Here is an 11,558-nt window from a genome sequence, read left to right as displayed (position 1 = left end):
GAGAAAGAGGGTTCAGTGGATGAAACTATGACTGAAGAGGAGTCTCGTGGCATTAGTTTTACACACAGTTAACTCCAAATTCTGACCACCCGGTGAAGCGTCCTTGCTCTATGGGGGATGTGCACCAACCCAAATACCCAGACCCCAGGAATCAGACAACCACTCACGGGGGAACACTAGAATAAAGTCCTACTGCCTGATAACATTTTTTTTCCAAAACTGTTGTTGAGACTTGGCAGCCATTCTGCTTGGCAGCTCCTAAAGAACAATTAGGAGATTAAAAAAAAAAAAAAAAAAAAAAAAAAAGACGCCAAGGATTCCCTCCGACCACAGCGCTTCCAGGCATCCAACCTTTTGCTTTCCATCTCCCAAGTCTTCCTTGAGTATAGTTACAATCTGTAGGAGCTGAGCCGTCTGCACTACGGCATTCTGGGCTCACCTAACCCTATGCCCACACTGCGTGCTCAATTATTTCTCCTACCATGCGCATCTTACTACTGTACTGACTGTCTTGCTCTGGCTAGATGCGTGCCAGTTGCCAGAATTGATGCGATGCCATTTTCCCATTTAAATCGGTTCCCCATTCTGTTCCTGCTTGCCATGCTGACTTTCCATGAGATACTGGTCTCAACTGCTTCTTTTGACTTATTTCTGTGCTTTTGACCTTTGGCATGGTTCTCACTATTGCTATCAGCATCGTTTTCACGTAAAACTCCTGTATGGAAGCACCTGATAATGTTCTTTATGCCGGTAATGTGATTGTCGCATCCCGGTACAATGAGAAGAGAGTAACCATCTTCACTGAACTCCTTCTATTGTGTGTCAGGATTACTCTAGTTTATTCCTGCTCTCTCTTTCCTTTCATATAAGAAATCTTTTACTAATGACTGCTATAGAAAATAGAACTTAAATTTTGTCTCTGGGTCACACAGTGTAGTAAATTTAGCCAACTATCTTGTAAACCCTCTAAGTTTTACAAATTGTGTTCTTCTTGGGGTTTAAGTTCATTGTCCTTCAGTAAATGCCTCGGAGGCCTTGTTTCCAGGAAAGGCTACAACCCCAAGCACTGGAACTCTTTATATGTGGCCAAATAACTGGTGTCACTTGATTTTTCAAAATCCCAAACTTAGAAGTGTCATCTTCAGTTCAGCAGACAAGTGTATGGTGTTAGCAGGCAAGTTTAATAATAGATACCTACCTCTCCTTTTGTAGGCCTACCAGGAAACTAAATAAATAATTGAATAAAATAAACTCAGTATTACACAATTTTAAAATCAAACGGGTCCATGGAACTCCTAAACCTCAGAAATTGTTACGCGGATAAGTACGGAGCTGTGGGTCACATATAAATGCAATGGGCTTCAGCTAGAAATAATAGGAGAAGAACAAATTCAATGTAAGGATAAGAAACAAGAAGTGAAAGATGAAGAAATTACTGAGAAACCACTGACATATTAGAAGTCCAATGTGCTATCCATTGCACAACAGAGACAGATAACCATTGACGTATTACAGATTTAGTGAATGAGACCAAAGACCGGTCATTTGAAAGATCAGTGAATCAACAGCTACCTTAAACAACACGGAGAAAGATTGAAAGAAGGTGATCTGTATAAAAGCTATCAAGGAGAAAGTCTTATTGGGAGATGCTATTTCATATAAATTCATCTTTAAAATACATCCAGTTTATTTGAAAACCTAAAAAAATAAAAACTTTTCAAGTAAACATGCTTTAAAGTTAAAAGTGTAGCATAACCACTACATACATGAAGCATGAAAAGCAGGAAACATGCAAAACTAGACTCCTCTATGCAGAAGTTTTACCAAACACATGGAGACAAGAATCTGTGACACCATCCCCCAAAAGCACATCAAGAGAGAAAAGAATGAAAATGTGTGATTTAAATGATGATGTGGGTATAAGAAAGACTCGCGGTAGCACACAATTCGATGAAGCCTGCGCAGCAGGAGCCGTAAAAACAACCTCATTTAGAAACCATCTCAACACCTTTTACATGCCCCTTACAAAATGCAAAGTCAAGTGATAAGATTTGGTCAATGAAGGAATGGCTGATATCCCTAATCTATTAAAAAGCTCTTAAAATTAACAAGGAAGTAAAGATACAAAAGGGTAGCGCAAAGAAAAATTAATACAAATTGACCTTGAACGCAGGATGCCTGCTTAACTTGGCCAACAATCACAGAAATATGTCCACACTGATATGGACAAAAGCAGAAGATCCACCTGGCTAATGATGCTGAAAAGAACCCTTGCATGTATAACACTACAGTGGAAGATGTGAAATGTATCGACCAGATGAATTTGACACCTTGCAGTATCACACACTTACTGTTGGATTGACCAGTCTTGTTTTCAGAAGTCAATCCCCAGAGTGCATCTTAAGAAATAAAATGGGATGAACGTACTACAAAAATATACAACCAAATACTCATCGATAGAGACTAAGAACATTAGAATGTAGTTTTAACACACAGAAAAGTAATGCTCATGTACAGATATGGAGCTATTTGTTGGACATATTTTAATTTAAAATGCAGGAAATGTTAATGTGTGTATACTGTGCCATCTGTCACTTTTTTGTGTAAAGAGGAAAGAAAATATTCACATATACATACATAAATAAGTTTGACATAAAACATTATTACATATTTATAAAATAAATAAATTACACACTTCATCTCTACCAGACATGAGTTAGTCAGACATCACATGGGTTAAGTGGCATAGCAATAACCACAAGTCTTATCCTTGACCATAAACATTAGAAATTAAGTCTAATGGCTCCTCAATTCCAAATTATGGTCCACTTGTCATCATGGAGCACACCTAGGTCAGTCTGTCACCACAGACATTTTGCAGGACCATGGGTCCCATTTCTCCAACGAATCAGTGGCCGGGGAGCCATAATGAACAAAGGGGATCTTGTTCTAATTAATGGTGCTTAAATGTAATTGCAGATAACCAACAATCTCAATGACCACACGGAAACAAACAAACAAACACACCGAAGCAGCAGGAACTGAGAACGAATAGTTCCTCAGTGCTGGCCTCTTGTGGCAGCAGTCGGTTTGACTACGATGATGCTGAAGATGCCCTGGGAGTAGCTAGAGAGAATGTGCAACAGCGATTTCTCACAGCATGCACCAAGGAAGTTGGGGTGAACGTGGAGAAAGAGATGGCAGAAAGATGAAAGGAACAGAAAGCAGCACACACCATTATGAGAATACAGTCACTCATATTTTCCAGACGTCATCATGTGCACAGATGCACGTAAAGATACGAGAAAACCAGACAGGAAGACTAGAACGAGAAGCCAGTGTGAAAACTGGACTGATCTTGTACAAAGAAACCCAACCACTCAAGCATAAGACATCAACGACTTACATGGGGAGTTCTGCAGGGCTGAAATGAGCATAGACCCCCCTCCAGCAGGCTGTGCCTTTGGCCTGGACTAAATTGACTGCCATTAATTGGAGCCTAGACCTCCTCACAAACAAAAAGGGGAGGAAGGATTCTCAAGGAAGTGGGCAGAAATGCACACTTCTTTACAAATCTGGTGTGAGAAATAGTACAGTCACTTTCCCAGGTTCTAACCTCCAAGGTAAGACACACAGGCAAGCCCAACTAGGGTCAGCAAATGAGAGAAGAGCCCATTGAGCCACTGTGGATGCTCGGCTAGCGGTGTGGATCTGGAAGAGAAGTTAAGTGAGCAATAATGGATCACAGTGATGAAAATTAGATATTGGCCATGCCTTTCAGTTGACTAAAGGAATACAGACAGTTGGATGTAGGATTCTGGAGTACATAGTAGTGCTTGAAATGTGATGCAAATTTTAACATTAATTTACCACTTGCTTTCACCGAGTTACCATGCTATTTTAGCATTAAGCATCGAGAAAGCATATTGACAATATTAATCATGGATATTTTCCAAGTCATGAGTAGAAATGTGTAAAGACGTTTATATAAAATAGCAGAATTCAGATAAAATAGAGATAGAGCTGCGGGTAATTTTTTTTCATACTTAATAGATTCCATGGGATGGTTTCAATTCTACTTTCTCTTTCTCCTTGCTGAACCAAGCAAAGTGGCACACAGTAAACTAGCCAAGAACCTCAGACTCAGAAGCACCAGAGGTTCATCTGGTCCCAATTCTTGCTTGCTCCAAAAATTCCTTTGACAATGTCTGTACAGATCGCCTCCCAGACATTGTATGTCCACGTTTGACAGAAAGACCCAGTGTTTTCAAAGTACCCATTGAGCACTGGGAATGCTTCCAGCACTGTGAAACTCTTGCTGGCATCCTGGGAATGGCGAGGCATGTGGAACCTTTTATCTTTGTCTACTGTGAGAACAACTGTTCTTTCAAAAGTATATGACTTTCAGCAACATCCTGCAAGTTCTTCAATACAGGTCATAGTCTCAGACGTGATATTCTGACATGAGGCTTATTTAGGGTAAATGTCTCTTCTTAGGCTTAGCTACACTTTAAAATCATCTAGCAGGGGGAGGAGTGGAGAGCAGGGAATCTCATGTATGAGAATGGTCTGTTCTAGAATTCATAAAATAAAAGATCCATGTAACTTTACATTGCATTGAAACTTTAGAACCTTTAGTCTGGGGATTTGAAGCATTTTGAACCAACCCCTTCTTTCCTGACTTGATGGTGTCTTCCTAATGGTCAGGTGCTGGGAATTTAATTCCCAAACTCATATGTTCACGGGATAGTGTCCTGATGACATTATCGGCTTGCTAAGGAGATGGAGATCAAGCCTCCCCATGTGAGGCTCTCTGCTATGTTATGAGGTAGCCAGAGACCCTCGCCAGATACTTCTATTTTCTAGCCTCTAGAGCCACCAGCTAAACATCCCTTTGTTCATTATGTATTTTCTTTTCTTTCTTCCATACTCATTATTTATTTGTCTATTTATTTATTTATTATATATACAGTGTTCTGCCTGCATGCATCCCTACAGGCCAGAAGAAGGCACCAGATCTCATTACAGATGGTTGTGAGCCACAACATGGTTGCTGGAAATTGAACTGAGGACCTCTGGAAGAGAAGGAAATGTTCTTAACCACTGAGACATCTCTCTAGCCCCATGTGTCAGTAATGGAAAACAAACTAAACCAGGTTTGGTTGTCCTACTACAATGAGGAACCAAGATGGAAAATATCTGATTCAAGGGCTCTGAAGTAACCAGTAGTTACTATGTCAACATATGTGGCATGTTTGAATAGGATCAAGTGCCTAAAATACATAAAATCCTATTATTTATAAATTAACCAGTATGTGGTATTCATCAGAAACTACCTTAAGACAACCTGTATTTTCAGATTCTAATTTGTTGTTAACTTAAAGCTGCTCAGAATGGTGAGTCCTCAAGTCATAGAGAAAAGAGTTTGTTCAAACTATAGAAATGATATCCTACGGAGATTTGAAGAAACAAATGTGAAATAATAACACCGGCACTCATAAGTTTCATATTTGCTATCTTCCTGAGTAATCAAATAGCTGTGCTGATACAACTACATGGAAACTAATAAGCATCCATCAGAATCAATCCTGAGTTTGCTATTTCTTTTGGACCCCTATAGGACAAACTGTGGCCAGCCTACCCAGCCACAGTCACCCTGCCCCCCCCCCCATGCCCAGGCCAGCCCACATGAGCTGGCATTTCCTCCCTGAGCCAAGCCACCAAGCCACCAAAGCTTTCCTCAATGCCCAGAGACCTCAATGCCCAGGGAGAGACATCTGACCCAGAGACACCAATGAGGACAGGATATACAGCAGAGTCAGCCGCCTGAGCCAATAGGACCTTGGGAAGAGGTATAAAGGCAGGTCTAACTTCTTTAATAAAGGAGTGGGCAGCATGCTCTGCTACTGACTGACTCCCAAGGTTTAAGTCATTTGTGCTACATTTTCCTGCCTCCCCCGATGGGTGTGTGTCCCAGCAGGCTCACCCACAACAGACCCCAGCTTTAGAATCTGTGGCTCTGGAGGCTACGGGTGAGCACACGGTTTGCATTTTGAGTTTGCACTGTATCAGCTGCTCATCTAGAGGCTACATTGTGAGGACACTGATTGAATCCTATTGCACCTTCACGGCAGCTGCTTATGGATTATTCTCCTTTGTGTCGTCTGCTTTCTCTGCAAGAGTATTCTAGAAAGTTCTACTGCAAAAAGAAGTTGTAGATACAACAGATCCCTATGTCTGGCCTGCTGGTCTTCCTTCTTGTAATGTTTTCTCACATGGTGACTCAGGTTCCCAAGGAGCATCAGTTGCTCTGCTCAGTTCATTTCACAAGAAGAGTCAGCATTACAATTTAGATGTGATTGGTCTTCCAACAGCTCTTGTATTAGTCTCTGGGTCTCAGTGAGGTAATGTTAAAGGTAGGGCTTAACAGAATGCAATTATGACATTTGGACATTGCCTTCAGGAAACCTTTAGGTAGTTCTCACATTTCAGTCTTCTCAAAAATCAGTCCCTATAAGACACAAAATACCCCCTGCATGGTCTGTGGATATTCTAGCCTGCCAAGTTATTTTCCATTTTGTGCATGTTTCTATCATGATGACTTTGGTCACATAAAGAGAGCACAGAGATCATTCCAGAGCCAGCCATATATTATTTGTAAAGTCAACCTCAAAATTATAAGCTAAGTAAACCTCTTTTTGTAGCAAACGATCCAGCTCCCAGGATTCTGTTACAGCAACAATAGGTTGACTGATAACATTAAATAGGCTTGATCTGACCAAATATTCTTTCAACCACACAAGGGTATAGCCCTTGGATGAAGAACAGAAGTTTTAGAACTTCAGAGAACGTTTTAAGAATGCAGGCTGCATCTAGGACTAGATTCAGAAACTCAGTGGTAGATTCAGCAGTTTGTGGTTTGTTTGTTTGTTTGTTTGTTTTTGAAATGGAGGGAAGTACAAATGTGGTTGGTAAGCAATGAAGTTGATAAACCAGCCACACAAGGATCATGTTTAATGTTCAGTAAACCTTGTTTCCCTTTATCTTACTTCATAGGCCACATTAGACTGATGATAGAAATTATACAAACAAAATCATATTAACACTCAACTGATTTATACTTCTTCAAACTTCAATTAGTATAGGCCCTAATTGACGAAAACGAGTTATTTAAAATATATATAAAATAGAAATATCTTTGAGACCATAACACTCTTATTAGTAAATTTCCATATAGTGTGTGGTTGAAACGTTATATAAACATCCTGCTTTGGTTCATAATCGTGAAATCCACAGGGTCACATTGGCAATGAAACAACTCTACCACATCCATGGCCATGAACATCTGGTGTGCAATTTCACATAAACACACTTGACTTTGATGAAACTGAGACTGAAATTTAAACAAAAATGGTGTTGGGGTTGACTCCCAAAAGGGAGAGAAAGGAACTTAGGTTTCTGTTTTTCCACTTTTGAAACCCAGGTGCGCATTAAAGTTAATGCCAGGATACACACTTTGTGTCATTTGGCTCTAGAGCACATTTTCCCATCTAATGGTATCAAACTGGCTACATCAAAATAACCACAGGTCTCAAGCAGAGATGGGTAAACCCCAAACTTCCAACTGAACACAAAGGGAGGAAGCAGCCTGGGTAGCTAGTCACATGCCCCACTCCAGCAGAACCTTCAACTTGATGTCAATGGAAACACAAAAGGGCTTCTCCCTCAGATTGTATTACTCAGTCAATCAGTTGGGGAACTTCATTCGGAGAGATATCTATCTTTCTCAGATGCTGTGGGAAAACCAGACGCCAACAATGTCTTTTCTTCTTTTTCTCTTATATAATAGCTTTTGTTAATAAAAAAAAAAAAAAATAGGTGATGTGTATGTCTCTTTGGGATGCTTTAGTATATTGTTCAAGGATGAAATCATGTGAGGAGGTTCTTTGAGATGCACTTTTCTTTTTCTTCTAAAAGTGTGTATCCTCAGTTATAAATTGTCCAGAAGTGAATGATTTTATACATCTGAAAACGGCTTTTCACAATCTATGCTTTAAGTGGTTTTAAACACAGAGTAGGAGCTAGAGCAGAGCATTGGCGCTTAAGAGAGTGCATTGCTTTGCTTTTGCAGAGGACTGGAGTTCATTTCCCAGCATCCTTAGCTGGCGATTCAGAACTGCAGGTAACTCTGCTCTTAGTGGGTATGATGTCTCTGAATTCTGAGGGACTCTATAGGCATACAAACTACCCCCAGATACCCACAGACAAACACATGTGTATGCATTTAAATATAAAACAAATCATAAAACCACAAGTGTGTACACTTAGCAAATCAGAAGGACGACAACTAAAACAGTGAATAAATCATTACAATAATACTTCCTCTTTTGGCATCCTGCCAAGGATAACACTCATGGCCAATCTCATGTGAAGGGAATGACTTGCTGACCTTCATGTCTGGCCCTTGGGTTTTTGAGATTCACTGTGTAGCTAAGGCTACCTTGGGGTCCCTGGATCCTTGTCTGTTCTCCTCCTGTGGAATAAAATTTGAGGACCATGATACCCTGCCCACCTGGAATCATATCTTTAATTAATATTTCAATTCATCTTTTTGAACTCTGAAAATCCCATGGGGTAATCATTTTTTTTTTCAATCTAATTTTAAACCTGGTAATCTACAGGGTCATGATACAATTCTGTCTGAACTTTAATTCCAATGCCTGTACTTCAAGGTCACCTGCTCACCGTAACATCACCAAGGCTGAGGTGTCTGTTTACCGCAAGCCTGAATGCCCCAAATGGAAACCAGTGCTTTTCCTCCAACCTTCCTGGTCACAGACCTCATTTACATTCTAGTTCTTTGGTGTGAATTTTAAGTAGTCATCTAAAGAGTATTCCTGACACAATTCTCTGATTTACTTTCCATAAATGCTATATAGATGGCCACGTTTTAAAAATAAATTCTACTTGAAAATCACCTATTAAATCTGCCCCTCATATTCATTCTCTATTACCTTCCATGAATCTTTTGTGGTACGTTCTCATTCTCTGTCATCTACTCCTTTTCTTTCCAACACGCTCTACTTTTGGACACCCTCTTTCTTAAAATAAACTGTTTTCTGGATGCTTTGTTCATTCAATCCTTCATTGGATTTCCTTTGGTTTACAGAATAAAATTTAGCCTATATGGCAAAGTCTGCCTCAATACTGAGAGTATCACTGGTTTCTGATGATGAATATAAAATATCCTTTCTTATCATGATCCTCTGTGGTTATATATATATATATATATATATATATATATATATATATATATATATCTTTGTGTTCTATTGTCATACTACTTTGTTGCCTATTTTTCTTTTCTTTAGTCCCTCACCCCACTCAGGTACAATTGTGAACTCACCTAAGAAGCCCTTCTTGCTGACCCAAAATAGGATAGAGCTTGTTGTGGTGCTAGGGGCTGGCCTCAGGACCTCTTGAACACAGGACAAATGAATCATCTCAGAGCTATACCCCCAGCCCCCATCTCCCCGTCCAACCTCTATTCGAGGGTACTAAATCAGTTAATTCTACTGCTCATCTTCCATGAGTTTCCTCTCCTTTCAAGTAACAGAGGACCTCAAAGCTCTTTTGTTTTACACAGTATCATGGTTAGCTATGGCTCAGTAATGAAATATCGCATAAGAATTAGATTCTGAAGATATCACATATTGTTAATTAGAGATACTTACAAAACTGATTTCAAGATTTTTTTTTAAAGTTCTCACACCCTCCTGGGGAGTTCACTGGGGACTTCAGGGAAGAAGGGAGCCCTGTTGCCCATCGTTGGCAAATACCAGGTGAGATTAAGCCATTGAAGCTTGGCGGTTGTTGGTTCAGCAGCCACACACTCTATCCAGGATGAAAGCATCCCTATTCCTGTCGGTCTTAAGGACTGCTGTGCAGATTCTCCATGGTTAAGATAGCTGCAATATCCATGTGTCTACAGTCTGCCCTACCCCCACCCCCAGAACATTCTTGGCTCATTGTTGTCAATAAACTAAAAGCGTATTGAATAAATGAATGAAGATTTTACACGTGAACAAAGAAATACAACCTGAAGAGCATAGCAGCCAGAACATAGAGGTCAGAATAAAATGCCGGTGCCGTGGTGAATAATGACAACACTGTTCACATGGCCTATTTACCAGTACATTGCTTTTATCTAAGATAGTTTTATATACTCCCTGATCTTTTGTGCTGTCAGATTTTCTGTGAGATGTGAAAAATTGGGCATTATTAAAATAATTTTGCAAATCAAATACTCAAGGACCAAAAAGGGTGGAGAAAAACGTTCAAGTTCAAATAACTGAAGGATTGGAATTTAGTCCTCTGTTCATTTCCCTCCAGGTTATTATACTGGAATTTGGGGAAAGTGAAGATGGAAAGAAACAAAATGAGACAGATGTGTTGGAAGAGCAAAGGTCAAGGTAATATTTAGGATATGATACATATAATCAGAGGGAGACAGCTTTCTTCTGTCAAGTGAAGTGTGTGTGGGGGAATTAGGGATGCAAAGGACAATCTAATTAGTTGAAATAGATAGCCGTGTTCAGGCGTCTGTTAGAAAAGCAGGTTTAGAGGAAATAGTCCAGATACGGCTAGTGACTAGTGGCTAGTGACAAAGATAATGAATGTTCTCCGGTAACTCAGGCATTTGTGAAAGAGTAGTACAGACAAACTGCAAATAAACAGTGCAGGCAGAAGCAACATGATTTGGCTCAGAAACTTTTCAGGGTCCCCTGTGGAGTTATATTCCTTTCTGAAGAAGACAATTTCTTTAGGTGTCTTTTCTCCCACTCTCTTTTTTTAATTTCCTTCTTTCAGATAGCCCTCCCCTTCCAACAGGAACACAACTCTTACCTTTGATAAACCGTTAGTAAATAAGATGCGTCACCAGGGCCAGAAACAAGGTATGGGCCCTCCTCGAGTAATTGCACACTTGCTAGAGCAGTGGATCCAGGAATGCTACAGGGGACTTGGGGCTCATGGGTAGGAAGATCCCTAGCCGAGAGAAGAAACATACTTCACCAAACCCCCTTGATTCATGGTAGATGAGCTTACGTGACAACTTCCCTTACCTTTAACAGTCACCTAAGTGAGGAAAAATGCTACAATGATCTAGAATATTGTTCAACCCTACTTCTCAGAATAAGTTCTGCATATTCCCTGTGGTTCTTAAAAACCACTGACGTGCTCACTTTGGCAACACATTTACTAACATTGGAAAGATACAGAGAAGATTAGCATGGCCCCTGTGCAAGGGTGACATGCAAACTCATGAAGTGTTCCATATTAAAAAACAAAAACAAAAGACACTATAAACTCCAAAGAGCTTTCATGTATATGGATTCTATCATTTAAAATACTGGAAATGAAGGCTAAGAATTTAAAATGTAATTATTAATTCACTTTGAATAATCACACATCCATGACACCTTTCACTTATGTAGTAACTTAAAAAAAACTAACTAATGTAGTTTAAAACAAAAATAGTCAATAAGGTGAAAAAAATG

General features: G+C 39.8%; 1 non-coding gene across 1 annotated transcript; it reads left to right on the top strand.

Annotated features, from left to right (window-relative positions):
- Positions 1-11,235: 11,235 nt before the first annotated feature.
- Positions 11,236-11,342, top strand: LOC127236811 (U6 spliceosomal RNA). The gene has a single exon (XR_007835794.1). It is a non-coding gene; the product is annotated as a U6 spliceosomal RNA (small nuclear RNA).
- The last annotated feature ends 216 nt before the right edge of the window (positions 11,343-11,558 follow it).

Source organism: Phodopus roborovskii, unplaced genomic scaffold (assembly GCF_943737965.1).
Source record: "Phodopus roborovskii unplaced genomic scaffold, PHOROB, whole genome shotgun sequence".
Classification (NCBI taxonomy): domain Eukaryota; kingdom Metazoa; phylum Chordata; class Mammalia; order Rodentia; family Cricetidae; genus Phodopus; species Phodopus roborovskii.
The sequence above is the reverse complement of the archived record's forward strand: the minus strand, read 5'-3'. Positions and strand labels throughout refer to the sequence as shown.